Source organism: Protopterus annectens, chromosome 4.part1 (assembly GCF_019279795.1).
Source record: "Protopterus annectens isolate FY-2018-M chromosome 4.part1, PAN1.0, whole genome shotgun sequence".
In the NCBI taxonomy this organism is placed as follows: Eukaryota; Metazoa; Chordata; order Ceratodontiformes; family Protopteridae; genus Protopterus; species Protopterus annectens.
The window spans coordinates 588,696,696-588,713,649 of record NC_056734.1 but is presented as its reverse complement, the minus strand read 5'-3'; positions in this window follow the sequence as shown (position 1 = coordinate 588,713,649).

Genomic DNA, 16,954 nt, shown 5'->3' with positions numbered 1-16,954 from the left:
CAATAAATGTATAACTTTTACCCAAACTTATTATGTTCGCTGTGCTACTAACCTGAAAATGTACTCAACTATCAAACTGCTACCCTATGCATTTCAGAAATGGACTTTTATTTTCAGTTGTTGGCACATGCAATCACAAAATGGCTGTTTTATAGCTACATTTTTGTTAGGAAAACATGTTTATATAGGAATGTGCATTATGCGATACTTTAGACAGTTAAATAATATAGTACAGTTGTGTAGGTAAACTTACCATAATAGATGTTCAACTGATCACGCTACAGTAGTCTTACCTATATGTGTTATATCTTGCCAAGGATATATCAGACGGCTTACTTCCAAAGCTTCAGGGTACCATTTACATGCCCAAACCATCAGTCAGCTCAAGCTGAATTGACTAAAAAGAAAGGTTTGGGAGGCAAGTCCTTCAGAGTTCTCCTGCCAACAGAGAGAGGGAAACTGAGCCCTGAAAGGACAATGCCTGGAAGAACAAAAAATAAATGGCCACACCCTGGCATAAACAACACACCAATAAAAGGAGGGTGGAGAGAGGGAGTGGCTGCTGCAGAAGTGATCATTCAACCATCTACTGCTGTGGTAAGTTTATTTAGGAAAGTGTAGTATGTTCATCATATTGATCACTAATGCTGATGCTGCAGTAACCTTAGCTATATGGGTAGATTATCCTAAGTCACTACATTTGGGAGTTGGAAGAAGGATAGTCCAGGAACCCTTGGAGAATGCTCCTTGCAAAGCCTGATCTAGACCTAGAGAAGGAATCAAGTGTATAGTGCTTTGTAAAAGTATGTACAGATAATTAAGCTGCACCTTGTAGAAAAATCCAGCCTTTTACAAAAATTCATAGATGTGGCCAAGACTCTAGTACAGTGGGCATTGACCCTGCCTGGAGTAGTTTTGCTGTGGTGAGTATAACAAAAGGGAACAGCCTTAGACAACCATTTTGAAGCAGTCTGTTCTGACACGGGTTGCCCCTTCTTTTTACCTTCACAAAAAATGAAGACTTGATCCAAAGATTTGAAAGATATAGTTCTCTCAAGCTAGTCCCTGAATTGTATGTGGACATGCATGGCTTGGAGTATTCTTCCTCCCTCATTTTTGAGTTCAGGAAACAAAATGGGCAGATGGATAATTTGGCTAAAAATAAACTCACATACCACTTTAGGCATAAAAGAAGTTTTTATTCACAAATTAACCCTGTCCCAGTGGAAAATTAGGTAAGGTTGACTCACCATAACAGTTTTCAACTCACATACCCTTCTTGCAAAGATTAGAGCAATCAGTAAAACTGTTTTTCATATTATGAATCTCAAGTCAGCCAGGTTAGCTGGTTCAAATGGAGCAACTGTTAGCTTCTCTAACACAAAATTAAGATCCCAAGGAGGTGCCACTGGTTTTCTTGGAGACTTCTTATGCAAACCACATTCCAAAAATATTCTGACATGAGAATCCATTGAAAGAGGAGGATCCATACCCAGGCATGCTAAAATAGCTGATAAATGAACCTTGATAGAGGAGTTAGAAAGGTCATAGGAGAGTCACTCACACAAATGTTGTAAAACCAGAGAATAACTAACCCTGAAAGGGTGCTGGTTATATTATTGGCACCAACTAGAAACTCTTTGTCAATATATGATTTTTCTATTAACAGACTTAATTTGCCTTCATTAGTATCTGCTGCATGTCCTCAGCAAACAGGTACCTAAAGGGAATTAAGACCCTGTCATCCAGGCAGTCAACAGAAGTTGACTGGTGCTGCGGTGTATCAAAAACACCAGTCCATGAGAAAGCTTGTGGTAATTGCTCCTGGCCATTTACAAAAGAAGGAACAATCATGGTTGCCTTGACCAGATAGGAGTCACCACAATGATCTTTGGGGGCTTCCTTCTGAATCTTCATAGCAGCCTTGATATTGGTTTAAAGGGTGGAAAAGCATACAGAAACCTTTCTGTCCATGAAAAAGAACAGGCATTTGTCATCCAGGCCTTCTTGCGAGTCCTAGAGAAGAATCTGGCCAGATGATTGTTCAGGGATGAGGCAAAAAATCTACTTGAGGAACTCTCCACAGATGGATCAAATCTTGAAAGTCTTTGTTCTCTAGTTTCCATTAGTGAGGGTCTACCTGTTGCTTGTTCAGCTTGTCTGACACGATTTTGCTCCGACAGAATGATGCCAGTAGAATGACATTGTGTTGTGAAGCTATATTCCAAGCTAACAGGGCTAGTCTGCAAAGGGGGTACAACCTGGTTCCCATATGCTTGTTGATGTAGCATGACTGTGATATTGTCTGTAACAATTTAAAGAGGTTCCAGGGACCAATGATGATTCAGAGAGTTGAGTATCTTCATCTGGGCAAGCATCTCTTTTATATTTATGTACCAGTATCTGTTCTTGGTGTCCTACACACCTTGCACTTGTATTCCTCCAGAAACTGCTCCCCAACAAAATCTCATGTCTGTGTGGTGACTGATTGCTTTGTAAGAGGTATCAAGAAAGGGAAACCTGAATTTGTAACCTATACCTACTGGTTTCCCTTCTGACAAACCCCAGCACTGGAGTATAAATAAACAAGAAGTGCTGATGCTGAGGCCAAAGAGACTTCAGTGTGTGTCAGATACCACACTATCTTTCTCATGTGGAGTTTTTTCAGGAGTATCATGAGAATCATAGAAGCCATGAGACCAAAAATCCTGAGATATTCCCTTGCAGAGATTGAAGTCTGAGTGGAAAACCCTACAAACTGATTTTGATATAGATCTACTTTTTCCTGTGGAAGAAAAGCTCTTTGAACTGTGAGTCTAGTTGACACCAGAAACACAATCCTGTGAGGAGTCAAGAAAGACTTTTGAATGTTTCCTTGAAATCCCAGCTTGTGTAAGAGATCTTGGATCCAAGAGCTAGAGCGAGATTCCAGACACCTTGAACAAGACTCTGCAAAGATAAGCAAGTCATCAAATATGGAAAAATGTGGATAACCTGTAGTCTGCTATGATATATAACTGGAGCTATACACTTTGTGAACACTGTTGGTACAAAGGGTGGTTCAACAGTTAAAGAAGAGAGACGATAAGGTGATCCAGATGCACAAAACCTAAAGAAATGCATGAGGTCTTGATGAATAGGAATGTGATGATAAGCAATATTTAATGTTAGAAGGAAAATTGAATGAGGAAGAAGAGGTAACAGGTTGTGAAGTGATATCATTTTGAATTTGGGCACTATTGCAAGCAGGTTTAGGAAATAAAGATCCAGAACTGGTCTCCAAGCATTTTCTTCCTTTGGCACTAAAAACATCCTTGAATAAAACCCGTTTCCCACCTGGCAAGGGGGAAAAGGTAGTAACATTCCCTAGGATAGCATGTGATGAGGGATAGGTAGAAAGAAAAGAGTATGATCTCAAGGGTGAGTAATTGCCCCCTGGAAATGAATGATCTTCAGCAGCCTTTTGTCTGAAACTATCTGTGACCTTTTAATTCTTTAGGACTGAAAAAATGTGGGCTCTATGCTTATTGTAAACGTATTATTGTGGGAGGCATTTTCCAAATTAGGGGGTTGCAATATAAATTAAAATGTACTTTTAATTGTAATTCAATGGGTGTTGTATACCTGTCCTTCTACCAAAATGCCCATGTTTTTACTAGGCAAAACTGATCATAAGGTTTGAGACAGGATATATGAACATGAATATGCTGTGAAGAAAGAAAAAATGGCAAGTTCTGTAGCTAAGCATGTATGTAATAATGAGGGCCTTTTTTTTAAATACATGGTTATAGATAGTGTGGAGAAAAGGTATCGAGGGGGCCCTTTATCACTAATGCTTGAACATAAAAAAATGGTCTTTGCAGATTTTATTACAAGCTGATGCTTGGCCAGGACTTAATGAAATAACATCTGTTAATTGTGTTTTGAGGATGAAATCCATATTGCGTTAAATCAAACATTTTGTTGTTTAATTCCTGGTTTAGTACTGGTGTTGAATTTATTTTATTGGTCTATTTCATGTGATTTAAGTTTTAGGTAAAAGTATATGGCTTTTATAACTTTGATTTTATAAAAGTATTACTATTAATAAGGGGGAGGGCCTGTAAAGTTTTCATCAATTAATTATAGTCACATGACATAAATGCCAGGATATTTAAATGTTTGACTTGGGTAATGGTTTTATCTGAAGAAGTTAAAAAATAAGTTGGACAAGAGTGCTTATCAATAAAATGTTTAATCAATTAAGAGTGTGCATGGTTTTGTTCTCAGGCAAAGTGGCTTATGTTTTTCTAGCATGCAAATGTTGATAAATATATCTATAACCACCTGTAACACGATATTCTGTCACAATTCTATAACAATATAATGGCAGCTATAAATGAAAAATTGTGCTGTGTTGTAATTTATATAGACTTAACATTGGCATTTGATACGCAAAACACTGATTACTAAATTAGAAGAGCAAGTATTGATGTACTCTTGATAAGTTGTATAGCTGCATGGCTTACAAATAGAACATAGCAAGTATCATATAGCAGTTGCATAGGTGAAATTCCAGGTTACAGTTAGGGTGTGCAACAGGGTTCTGTCTTAGGTCCATACTTGTTTACTCTGTATCTTTCACATTTATCTTTTTTTTTTTTTTTATCTGGGTTGTTCTACAGTCTATATGCAGATGACTTAAAATGGCTAAACTGATTACATGTGTTATAGATAAGACATGTCTGCAAAAGATCTTGACTAAATTGACCATTTGGGAACTGGAGAATAAAATGATCAGGGCATCAAAAACTAAGCATATGACATTTGAAAGACATAAGGTGAATTATTAGGTTTACTATTAGAATCCCGAAGTGCAGGGTATCAAGTAGCAGATGTCTGAATCACTGGTTTCAAAAAGGCAGGAAGGTGAACTTAAAAAAGTCAATTATAAATGATCGAGTGGCATGTTACACTTGAGCTTGAGTGATTCGACATTTGTAAATATGCATTTACATACGTACGCATTGTTTAAACGTATAGAGTGTGACATCATGTGAAGAATGAAACACAGTGATATGAGCATTACCGGTAAACAGAGTGGACTTACTGCAGTGGTTATATATTATAAGGAAGAGTAGACTGCTGGTTTCCTGGGTAAGTGAATTGAAACATACTTCTGCAGCAATTATAAAGAATAAGCTTTTACAATTGTAACACATACTTTGTGCTCAGTGATTATGAAAAGGGGGAGGTACATGTAATTATACAACATCTTAGTGGCAGCATTGTCAAAGGTTGTTGGTTTCACCTTTGCCAGATCATATGGCGTCAAATTTAAAAACTGCATCTGGCTTCGGAATTTGGTAGCAACTTGTGTTTCTCATTATTGTGTAAACAGATTCCGGCTTTGGCATTTGTAGCTCCTAAATTTGTCGGTAGCACTCTAGATGAGATTGAAGCTGATATACCAGAGTTGGGCAGACCTTTATGTACATTTTTCAGAGAGAATTATGTGCTAGGTAGACCCAGACAATATGGCATGAGAGGATCCACCGCAGCACGGTTACCTCCTTTATTCAATGTCTCCTTCTGGAACCAATCAGATACTTGTTCGTTAGGATATCCTTGGAACCAAAACACAGTGGAGGGGTGGCACAGGCATTTGCATAATCTCTTGGGTAAACAGAGACTACATAAGTTAGATGTGTTACATACTATACAATTGGAACAAAACAGAGTGGAAGAATTGAAAAGTAGAGCAAAGTCATGTCTACCCTCATCGCCTAGGAGATGGTGACTGCTGGATAAAGAATCTATTTTTCAGACGTTGTTGTCCCGGAGAGAACAGCTGACAGTTAGAAGGTTCCTTGAATTGGTTGCGCAATACTGTTCTTTCTAACTCATGCTCCCCATCACATTCTAATTCACCTATTAGCACTCTGTCGTTGTGCACACTGAATACACTTGTTCGACAATTAAGTGGGATGCACTATATATATTTATTCGGAGGTTTAACTACTAAGAGTAAGGATGATTTTGTTGTGTTGGTGATGGTTATCCCAATCAGTAATGGACATGACATGTGGAATGGGCATTTACATTTTTAAAAAGTAAGAAAACATCATTGTATTTCAGCTGTAACAGGTGTGCTATTCAAGGGTGGCATTCACAGGAAAACTCTTTGGCATGACAGCCAGATTGTTATGTATAATGGTGTTCAACAAGTAATATATTTGCAGATAGAGCACTTGCTGGGAAAGACCACGCACATTCCATTTATCACTTGATACTGAATTCTTCGAATCTTAGCTGTTGCCTGTATGGTTTTCAATATTTTGACTTTTAGACATTATGAAATTCTACATTTGCATTGATATTATCAGTGTTTGACTGACCCATTTTCCACATTATAATAGTAAACCAAATAGTTAATAGAGCATACAGTAACTGAGACTGTTGATTCATAACATCAATGGATGTGAAAATTTATTATGAAAGACTAAAACATCTGAAATTGTACAGTGTCTCATACAGATGTTTAAGAGGATACCTTATTCAGGTATATGGGGCATTTAGAGACAACTACTTCTGGGAATGTTCGAGGTTGACAAAAAAGTAGCAGAGAATCATCAAACAACCTATGTAGACGATTATCTAGGAAAGAGACAGGTGTACTAATTGGGTCTTTGAGATATGTAGCATAGACTACCAAATTTCATTAAAGCAAGCATTAGTTTACATATTTTTAAGAACATCCTGGACAGATTATAGGAATAACTATTGTAGCATGTTGGAATGCTAGAAGCGGATTATTACCTATGCCTACAATATTTGTGTATGAATGTATATATGTATGTAAGATATGGCATGAGATGTCTTCGAAGATAATAAACCCCAGATAGATTTTGTGATAAAGATAGTAACAGTGTGAAAATCATACCCTCTGAAACACATGCTGCTATGCCCTGCTTCTTCACTATGATAAGTAATTTACCAGACTGGATGGGACTGCATTTTTCACAACATTAGAGATAGGTTTTCCTACAGTCTGTGTCTAACAGACCTTGTATTTCTCTGTCATCAGCTAAATGTCGCATTTAACTTGGAAATTTTGCTGTAACATAATGCAGTTTCAGCCATTCTAGAAGATTATTCATCATGTTATAGAAGAAAAACATGACTGGTAGCATGTTTTTCGGAGGTTCTAGTTTTCATAGGTTCATAGATGTGTACTAGGTTAATGGCCCTGGAGCCTTTACAAGCCTTGTCCAAAGCATTCCCTGGCATTGTGCCATCCAATGTTAGTTCCCAGTGCCCCTATCAAGCAGGGGCCACTGAAGTGATCCCCAGGGTGAATTTTCTATTTCCCATCCACTCGTCAAGATTTCTCTTGAAGAGAGCTAGTGACGTGCTCTGCTTAACGTGTATGGGAAGTCTGTTCCAGAGCATGGGCAGCTTCTGGGTTAAGAACCTGTCCCTCCAGCATGTTCTTTTGATTGAGGTAATGAGATTGAGGTCTCTGGAGTGTGTTGTATGGAGGGATTGGGATTTCTTTAGATGTAGCATAACTAACAGTGCTGAGTCAGACATGGCTTTGTAGGTCAAGCAGAGATTGCCTCTAAGCAGGCGATATGAGACAGAGTATAGCTTGAATTTTTTGAGTCCGTCCACATAGGGCATGTGTTTAAGTCCTAAGATCCTTTTTGTGAGGTATTTTTGTGGCCTTTCCAGTTGTTGTAGGTGTCTAGTGAGGTACATGCCAAATGGGGTGTTGTACTCTATAATAGGTCTAATGAGGGAAGAGTAGAGGGAGACTATAACCTCTTTCTTGCTGGATACAAAACCCTTTGTAATGAGATGTGCCACATAGAAGGATTTTCTAACCACAGTGGCAATGTGGTTGTCAAAGAAGAGGTTGCTATGAGCCTGTGTTCCCAGATTTCTTATTACACCTTCAGTGTTTAGTGGACTACCATCGATGTGGTAGTTCATGGGCATCGAGTTCTTCCCAAAGGGAATGATGATGTATTTGCTGGCATTGAGTTTAAGGCCATAGTTCTGGCACCAGTCATTGGTCTCAGTGAGGCCTTTTGCTAGAATGTCTATATCTCTTGGAGAATCAATAATGGCTCCCAATTTGCAAACGTCAGCAAACTTTGTCAGCCAGAGGCCCTTTGTGTTGGCCTGGATTTTGGAGAAGTAGATGCTAAACAGAAGCGGACCCAAGACTGATCCCTGTCGGATACCACTCATGACTGGTCGGTAGTCAGACTTGGAGTCCACTACTTTCACAGCATGGGTTCTATCAGTGAGCCAGTTTGCAACCCACCTTGTGACATAGGGGTTCATGCCTGGTTTAGTGAGTATATCAATGATCCCTGAGTGAGGAATGGTATCAAAGGCCTTGGCCAGATCGAGGTAGGCTGTGTGAACTACCCTGCCTTCATCCACAGCTCTGGTGACAGACTCGAAGAAGTCTACTAGGTCAAGCAGGCATGATCTACCCTTCACAGATCCAAACTACGTGGAGTCTAGAGTTTGGAGATTCCCAGTGTCCCTATTTATAAGGTCCACGATGATGCACTCCATAGCCTTACACACCAGACTCATCAGGCTAATGGGGGCAATAGTTCCAAGGGTCTGTAGTCCCTCCCTCTTTGTGGAGTGAGATAAATGTAGCAGTGCACCATTCAGTAGGGACAAAGCCTGAAGAGAAGCTGTGATTGAACAGAGCACACAGGTGTGGTGCCAGTTTGGTTTGTAATTCATGTAGAACACAGCCAGGAATATTATCAGGTCCCATGGAAACTGTATTCATGGCCTTTGACAGTGTGGTTTTAACCTGTTCAGCAGTAATATTGGGAACTTGGCATTCCTCTGGTATTATGATTGGCCCTTTAGGGGGTGAAAGGGGGTGAAATTTGCATTGAATCTGTCGGCCAGTATATTGGAAATGTTGGTTGGCTCTTTATAAGGATTACCATTGTGCTGTAGCTCAGAGCATATCTTTGTATTGACATGTAGATTCTTGACATAAGTATAGAAGGCTTTGTGGTTGTCTTTGATATCTACTGCAATTTTGTTTTCATAACTAGCTTTAGAGGATTTGATGAGGGATCTCAATTTTTGTTGAGGCTATCAAGGGAGTTTTCCAGTCTTGGGACTTCACCTTTTTCTGCAACAGTTTCTTCCTTCTGTTATAGAGTTTATTTATGGTAGGGGACCACCAGATTGGCTTCCTTATTTTGGAGGAGAGCGTCTTGGTTCTGTTGGTATGGCCCATTCCATGTATTTGTGTATGTGTTCGTACAGTGCATTGGTATATGATTCAGCAGTCATGCACCCATTTTCCATTTACATAGGTTCATAGGTTCATAGGTTCATAGGTTCATACTAGGCTATCTGCCCGAGGGCATTTACAAGCCTAGCCCATCGTTTTGTGGCTTAGGCCACCCCTTTAGTATGGGGAACTATACCCATTATTTTTCTGTGCCTCTGTCGAGCAGTGACACTGAGGTAATCCCTGGGGTATATCTGCGATCTCCCATCCATTGGTCAAGATTTCTCTTGAACAAGGCCAGCGAGGTGCTCTGCCTCACATGTACCGGGATTTTGTTCCACAGCATAGGGAGTCTTTGGGTGATGAATCTATCCCTCCAGCACGTCCTATTAATAGCCGTGTCAAGGTTTAAGTCTGTGGCTCTGATGGATCTAGATTTTTGAGGTGAAGCATATTCATCAAATCTGGGTTTGACATGGCCTTGTATGTTAGGCAAAGGTCACCTCTGAGCACTGAATAGAGCTGGAGTTCTTTCAGTCGGGCAGCATAGGACAGATTTTTGAGACCCTTTATCCTTTTGGTGAGGAACTTTTGTGGCCTCTCCAGCTGCTGCAAGTGTCGGGTCAGATACATTCCGAATGGGGCATTGTACTCAATCATTGGTCTGATGAGTGATGAGTAAAGGGAGACTATGACCTCCCTTGATCTAGATGAGAATCCCTTCATGATAAGGTGGGCAATGTAGAAGGTCTTCCTAACTACTTTAGCTACATGGGTGTCGAATGACAGACTACTATCAACCTGGGTCCCCAGGTCCCTGATAACTTCTTCTGTGCTCAGTGGATTGCCACCTATTTGGTAGCTAGGGGTAACCTTGTTTACTATGCATTTTTGGCATTTAACTTTAGGCCGTGGCTCTGGCACCAGTTATCCATTTCTGTGAGACCCTTCTGAAGGATATCTGTGTCAGATGTGTTTAGTTTGCAGTCATCTGCAAACTTTGTCAGCCATAACCCTCCTGTGTTTGCTTGTACGGAAAAGTAGATGCCAAACAAGAGTGGGCCCAGGACTGAGCCCTGTGGGACAGCACCTGTGACAGGCTTTGAGTCTGACATGGCGCCAGCAGCTCTGACCCTGTGGGTTCTGTCACTCAGCCAGTTTGCAACCCATCTTGTGATGTATGGGTTGACATTTAAGCTGATGAGTTTTCAATGATACGAATGGGGTATTGTATCGAAGGCCTTAGCCAGATCGAGGTAGGCTGTATGGACTGCCTTTCCCTCATCAATGGCTTTGGTGACTGTTTCAAGAAAGTCAACCAAGTTTAAAAGGCATGATCTGCCTTTGACAAAGCCAAACTGGGTTGGATCCAAAGTCTGCAAATTCCTATGTCTTTATTTATGAGGTCCATTATGATCCTCTCCATGGCTTTGCAGATAAGGCTTGTCAAGCTAATGGGCCGGTAATTTCCAGGGTCGGTGGAGGCAGAAGTGGTACCACAGTTGCAGATCCAGAGGTAAGACTTTGATTAAACAGCTGTCCTAGCTGTGGGTTTAATTCCTCATTGAGTTCATGGAGCACACAGCCGGGACACCATCAGGTCCCATGGATGCTGTGTTTTGCTTTGGAGAGAGCAGTTCTGGAGATGTTTGGGGCTGCAATCGTTTGGTATAGATATCTCTCCTTTGGGGGAGGGGAGAAGTTTGCACTGAACCTGTCAGCCAGTATGTTGGCAATGTCTGTAGGATCAGTAATCTTCACATCATTTTGAACTAGCTCTGAGCATATCTGGGAGTTTCCTCCCAGGTTTCTAACATAGCTAAAGAAGGCCTTATGATTGTCTTTGAGTCTTTAGCTATTTTTCTCTCGAAATTTGCTTTGGATGATTTTATGAGAGCTCTTAGTTTTTACTTATAGTGATCAAGGGTGTCTTACCTTTAAGGATTTTGCTCTATCTTGTAGTAGCTTCCTCCTTTGTTGTAGAGTTTGTTTATGGCTGGGGTCCACCAGACTGGATGCTTGCCTTTGGTACAAAGAGTCTTTGTTTTGCTTGGGATTGCCTTATCCATGCAGTCCTGCAGGTGCTGGTAGAAGGCATTTGTAAGTGATTCAGCGGCTTGAGTACTGTTCCTTAAAGGAGACCACACTAGTCTTTAGAAGTGTGAAGTCGGCTTTTGAGAAGTTCTTTACTGTGGTCTTTTTATTTCAGGTGGGGTGGGATGAGGACCTCCAGCGAGATTAGTTTGTGGTCTGATCTCACGTTGAACATTGTGCTCCCATGTTCGTGATGATGAGATCAAGTATGTTATCTCCTCTTGTGGGGATGGTGACTAGTTGTTCCATGGCATTTGAGTTTATGAATTCCAGGAACTTTTGGGCTAGGGTGTTTGGGCTTGAGTAGTGTTCCCAGTCTATATTAGGGTAATTGAAGTCACCTAGTATGATGGTGTTTGGTGATACATTTATCCCTCTAGTGTTTTCAGGAAGGCCATGTGAGGTTCCTGAGTTTGTGAGGGTGGCCTGTAACATGCTACAATTTGCAGAGCAGTCTTGCCTATGGTTAATTGCACCTGGATGGTCTCCGATGCATACCAGTCTTGAGGTGTGGGTGTCCTTGATGAATATGGATACCCCTCCTTTCTTGGTATTGTCCAGATTTTGGGGCCGAACGCATGATATGAGGTAAAACCTGATACCTTGAACCAGGTTTCTGTCACAGCACAGACATCGATGTTCTCCATACTGAGAAGGGCGTGCATTTTGAGATTTAGACTTCTGGCATTGAGCAGCATTACCCTTAGTTTTTTTTGTGTTCTAGGGTGGTAGGTTTAGAATTTGAGCCTTGCCTAAAATGGCAAGAGCCTTTGCCAATATCCGAATCCCAGGGTGACAGGTGCATTGTCCAGCATGTCATCCCAGGCAGACAGACACTGGATCCCCTTTAAATGACACCAGTGTTTAAGCCAATTGTTAAAGCTGATCATCTTATCTCTGTATTGTGGCATCATTGGTGTCATGAATTTAGCCACTTCTGTTTTTAGAAGGCCAAAGTTTGCTTTGGAGAAGTTTTTCACGGTGGTTACGTTTATGGCGGGTGTGGGTGGGATGTGGATATCCTTGGTGATTAGCTTGTGGTCAGATCTGATCAGGGAGGATTTAACTGATGGTGTAGAGCAACAGTCATCCATGTTAGTAATAACAAGGTCCAGAATGTTGCTGCCCCTAGTAGGGGTATGAATGCGCTGGTGTTGGAATTAATGAATTCCAGAAAATGCTGGGCAAGTTTGTTGGTACTTGTGTAGTTTTCTGATGTAAAACAAATCACCACCAGTAGCTTTTATTACAACAAGCAGAGCTTTTGGTCAAACAACCTTCTTCAATGCTAAACATCGTACTACATTTTCTCATTCATTTAAAAGGAGCAAAGCAGATACAATGTGACCACAATCATCCATCCAGTCACAAAGTACTCTTAATTAAGTACTTATAAACACATAAATTGCATAAATATACTTCAAAATCTTATAAAATATTATAAATTATACTGTTGCATCCTAACAAGGGCAGGCTTAATTCTAATTTTGTTGCTTATACCTGGTTCACTATCTGCACAGAGCCTACGTATCCACTCATATTCTTTATTTTCTAGATAATTGTTCAAGTCCCCACCCCTCACATCTTTATATACATTCTCTATTACTCTAAAGGTAAAGGTATGGTCTATTCCTTTATCTAAAATGTGCTTACACAATGCATTCTTGTCATTTTTCCTTCTAATGTCAGATTTGTGTTCTATTATGCGGTCTTTTAACCTCCTTGTCGTTTTCCCTACATAAAATTATCTGCACTTTTTACATGTGGCCAAATAGACCACATTAACATTATTGCAAGTTGCTATACAGGAAAAATTAAACTTCCGACCAGAAGTTCTTCTTCTTCTATCACCTGTCCGCACCTTGAATGGCAGTGGAGTTACGGTGTCGAGTTGCCAGCCCGAGGGTCAATTTAGAGTGTCCAATCCACCTGCAGCATGTCTTACCACAGGGAGGACATGCAGACTAAGGCACCCCAGCCGAGGATCGAACCGGAGAACCTCTTGCTGTGAGGCGGCAATGCTAAACACTGCACCACCGTGGCCGCCCTAAACTTCCGACCAGAAGTGGGATGTATAAATTCTTCACTATTCAGTTTTTCTATAGCTACACAACAGCTACATGCCATACAAGTATAAGTCCCATATTTCTGCCATCTTTTATTTTTAACTAAACTTTAAAATCATTATAATAGAGTTTTCTCTTCAAACTTTTTAGATTATTATATGAAAAAAATGGTTTAGAATCTATTATATTATGTAGTTCAGGCAAAGCTAAGAGAATTACCCATTTTTTTTCTATTATTTTCTGTAGTTCTTTCGTTCTTAAATTATACGTAGTAACGTATCTAATCTTATTGTTTTCTAAAACTCTTTCTACTGTTTTCCTTGGCTAAAAATTGGACTTGCATCCTCACTTCTGGCTATCTTTACCCTTTCAACCACTTCCATGACATCTTTATAGTTATACCCACTACTGACAAACTCTTCTATCATGTTATTCAACTGATGTTCAAACATAGTCTCATCAGTATTCACGTTACTTACTCTATATATCTGGGCCTTTATTACTCCTCTAAAGACGTGGGGGGTGCATACTTTGCCAGTGCAGGTATCTATTAGCCTGTACTTCTTTCTTATGCACACTAGTGTGAATGATATTTTCCTTCCTTTTCAATAACACATCTAAAAATACTATACTGTCAATAGAACAATTCATCTTAAAAACAAGAAATGTTGTAGTATCGTTTAGATAGGTCATATATTCTAACAATTCATCCATGTTTCCATTCTATATAAAAAAAACAATCATTTACAAATCTTAAGTAAAATTCAATCTTCTTATTTAAAACATTTGCATCAATACTCATATATTTTTTTCTCCCACTGATGAAGCACAAGGTTAGCATAGGTATTGGCCACGGGAGTACCCATGGCCACACCTGCTTGCTGCAAGAACAATTCCTCCTCAAAATAAAAAAAACATTTTTTGTCAACACTATTTGTAGCACTGAACATTTTTTTTCCACATCTATTGCCATCACATCTGTCGCTGCAGTTAAAAATTCATGTATGTCTGAAATGCCATACGCATTCGGTATGATGGTAAACAATGAAGTTATATCTAATGTTACAAACATATAGTGCAAATCTTTCACTTCTCTATTATCATGCCATACTTTCAGTTTTAACAAAAAAGTCAGTAGTATCCTTAATTACTCCAGGACATAATTGTAAAAACTGTGAGAGACTCTTTTGCAAATATATTGACAAAGGTTCCATGATCCAGCCTCTGCCTGAGACTATAGGTCTCATTGGAGGCTTATCAATAGATTTATACACCTTTGGTATCCCATAAATTCGGGGTATATGTGGACATGGTATAGGCAAAATATTAAACAGTTCTAAATCAATCTTACCACTTAATTGCATGTCATAAATTATCATATTTATATCAAAAATTATTTTCCTAACATCATTAGGCATCAGTTTTCTAAAACTATTTACATCATTCAAAAAAGCATACATTGAGTCCACATATTCTTCTCGTTTCATTAGAACCACCGCTCCCCCTTTATCAGCCTGCTTTATAATTATATTCTCATTCCTTTCAAGTTCCTTCATGGCCTCATATTCATCATATGTTAAATTATGCCTTTTTTGTTTTAGTTTCAATTCATATAAACACCTAATTTCTCTTTCGCAAATATCATGAAAAGCAGAAACCACAGGATTACTAATAGGTACAAAAACACTTCTTTTCTTACATCGCATATTCATGGGTTCATCATTATTTTTAAACAGCAGCTTCAAGTTAAGGTTTCTAGCAAAGATTTTTAAGTCAGTCAGTGCAGTAACTAAGTCATCGCTAGTGCTAGGTATAAATTTAAGCCCCTTTTTCAATAATGTACTATAGGGTTCAGTTAGTACAAAGTCTGTCAGATTTAGAATACCTTTATGTATTTTTGCTGTCATCAGGCTGGTTTCTTTACCTGCAGAACTGGACTGTCCCCCTTCCGCTTCTGTCATTTTGGGGATTGTTTCTGCAGCATATGACCTTTCATCAAGCCTTTATCCAAAACGTTAAACTTGAGTAGTTTTCCCAGTTAATGGAGGGGTAATTGAAGTCACCCAGTATGAGGGTGTTGGGTTGAACCTTAATATTTTCCAGGGTGCTCAGGAATGTGGAGTGGGAGTCTTGGGACATGGTAGGGGATCCATAGCAGGCTACATCCTGGATTGCAGTCTTAACCAGTGTTAGTTGTACCTGAAGTATCTCTGATGTGTTATGTTGGACTACTAGTCTGGAGGTGTGCATATCCTTTATGAATATGGAGGCACCTCCTCCTTTAGGACTTCAGTCTGAGTTCTGGGGCCAAAATGTATGGTGTGAATTATAGCCTGGTAGCACAGGGGTGCTCTCTGGAGCCTTGAACCAGATCTCTGTTACTGCACAAATGTCGATGTCCTCCCTTTTAAGGAGTGCTTCGAGAAAGTGCATCTTGACATTTAGACTTCTAGTGTTGAGTAGCATAATCCTCAGATTATATTTGCTTGTAGCTGTTACGGTGGTAATTTTGTCATCAGGAGATTGCTTAAAAAGGAACTATAAGGGTAGCAAGTATCTGAAATTCCAGGGGTGATAAATGCAGACCATCTTTGGCAAAGCATCGAGGTCTGTCCATCATGTTGTCCCAGGCAGGCAGATACTGGATCCCCTTAGAATGACACCAGAAACTTAGCCAATTGTTGAAGTCAGTCATTTTCACCTTGTACTGTGGTATCATTCTGGATGATGGTAGGATGCTGCTCAGGGTTAGGGTCATACCTGCTACATGATCCGAGAGCTCATCCATGTCTCTTTTTATGTAGCCTAGGGAGGTACATTTCAGGTCATTCACACTAACATGGAAAATGACAGTCATATTTTTACTTATTGTGGAGTGCCCTGATTGTGTGCATTACATGGCAGATCCTGGCTCCCGACAAGCAGCTGACAGTTACCCTCTCCTTATTCAGCCTAGTGAGTGGGACATCAGTGCGCCTTACTATGGAGTCACCTATGACTACTGCATTGGGTAAGCTGTTTTGCCTTAGGGGCTTTGGTTGAGTGGCACATTGTTTATGTGAGATATGTGTTTCATGGATTATGCTGGGATGTGGTGGTTGCATGTGTTTCTGCCATGGAGGTATCTGTTGTTTGGGTAGATTTTTAATGAGAGGCTCTGCGAAGGTTGGTGTGCGTTTTGTGTTATTATGTGAGGGCAGTGGACACATTGTTTCTAGCTTTATTACAAATGTAGCTATGTGACTTTTTCCCATTTAATGAGAAGTATCTATATTTCTGTTAATTTTTGATTGTTACCAACTTTTGACAGGATTTGTTCTACAGGTCTAGACAGCTTAGCTTTATATCTGGTTTAATGGCATTACAGTCTTCCCACAAGCTGTTTAGGGGCTGTTTACCAACCGTTTCTTCCCTAAGTAATATGTAAAGATCATCTTCATTTATGAACTGCTATTGCTACTGTCATTTTAGCTCTATTATTTTGGCCATCTAGACTTACCCATATATTAATAATATGATTTAAATGACATAA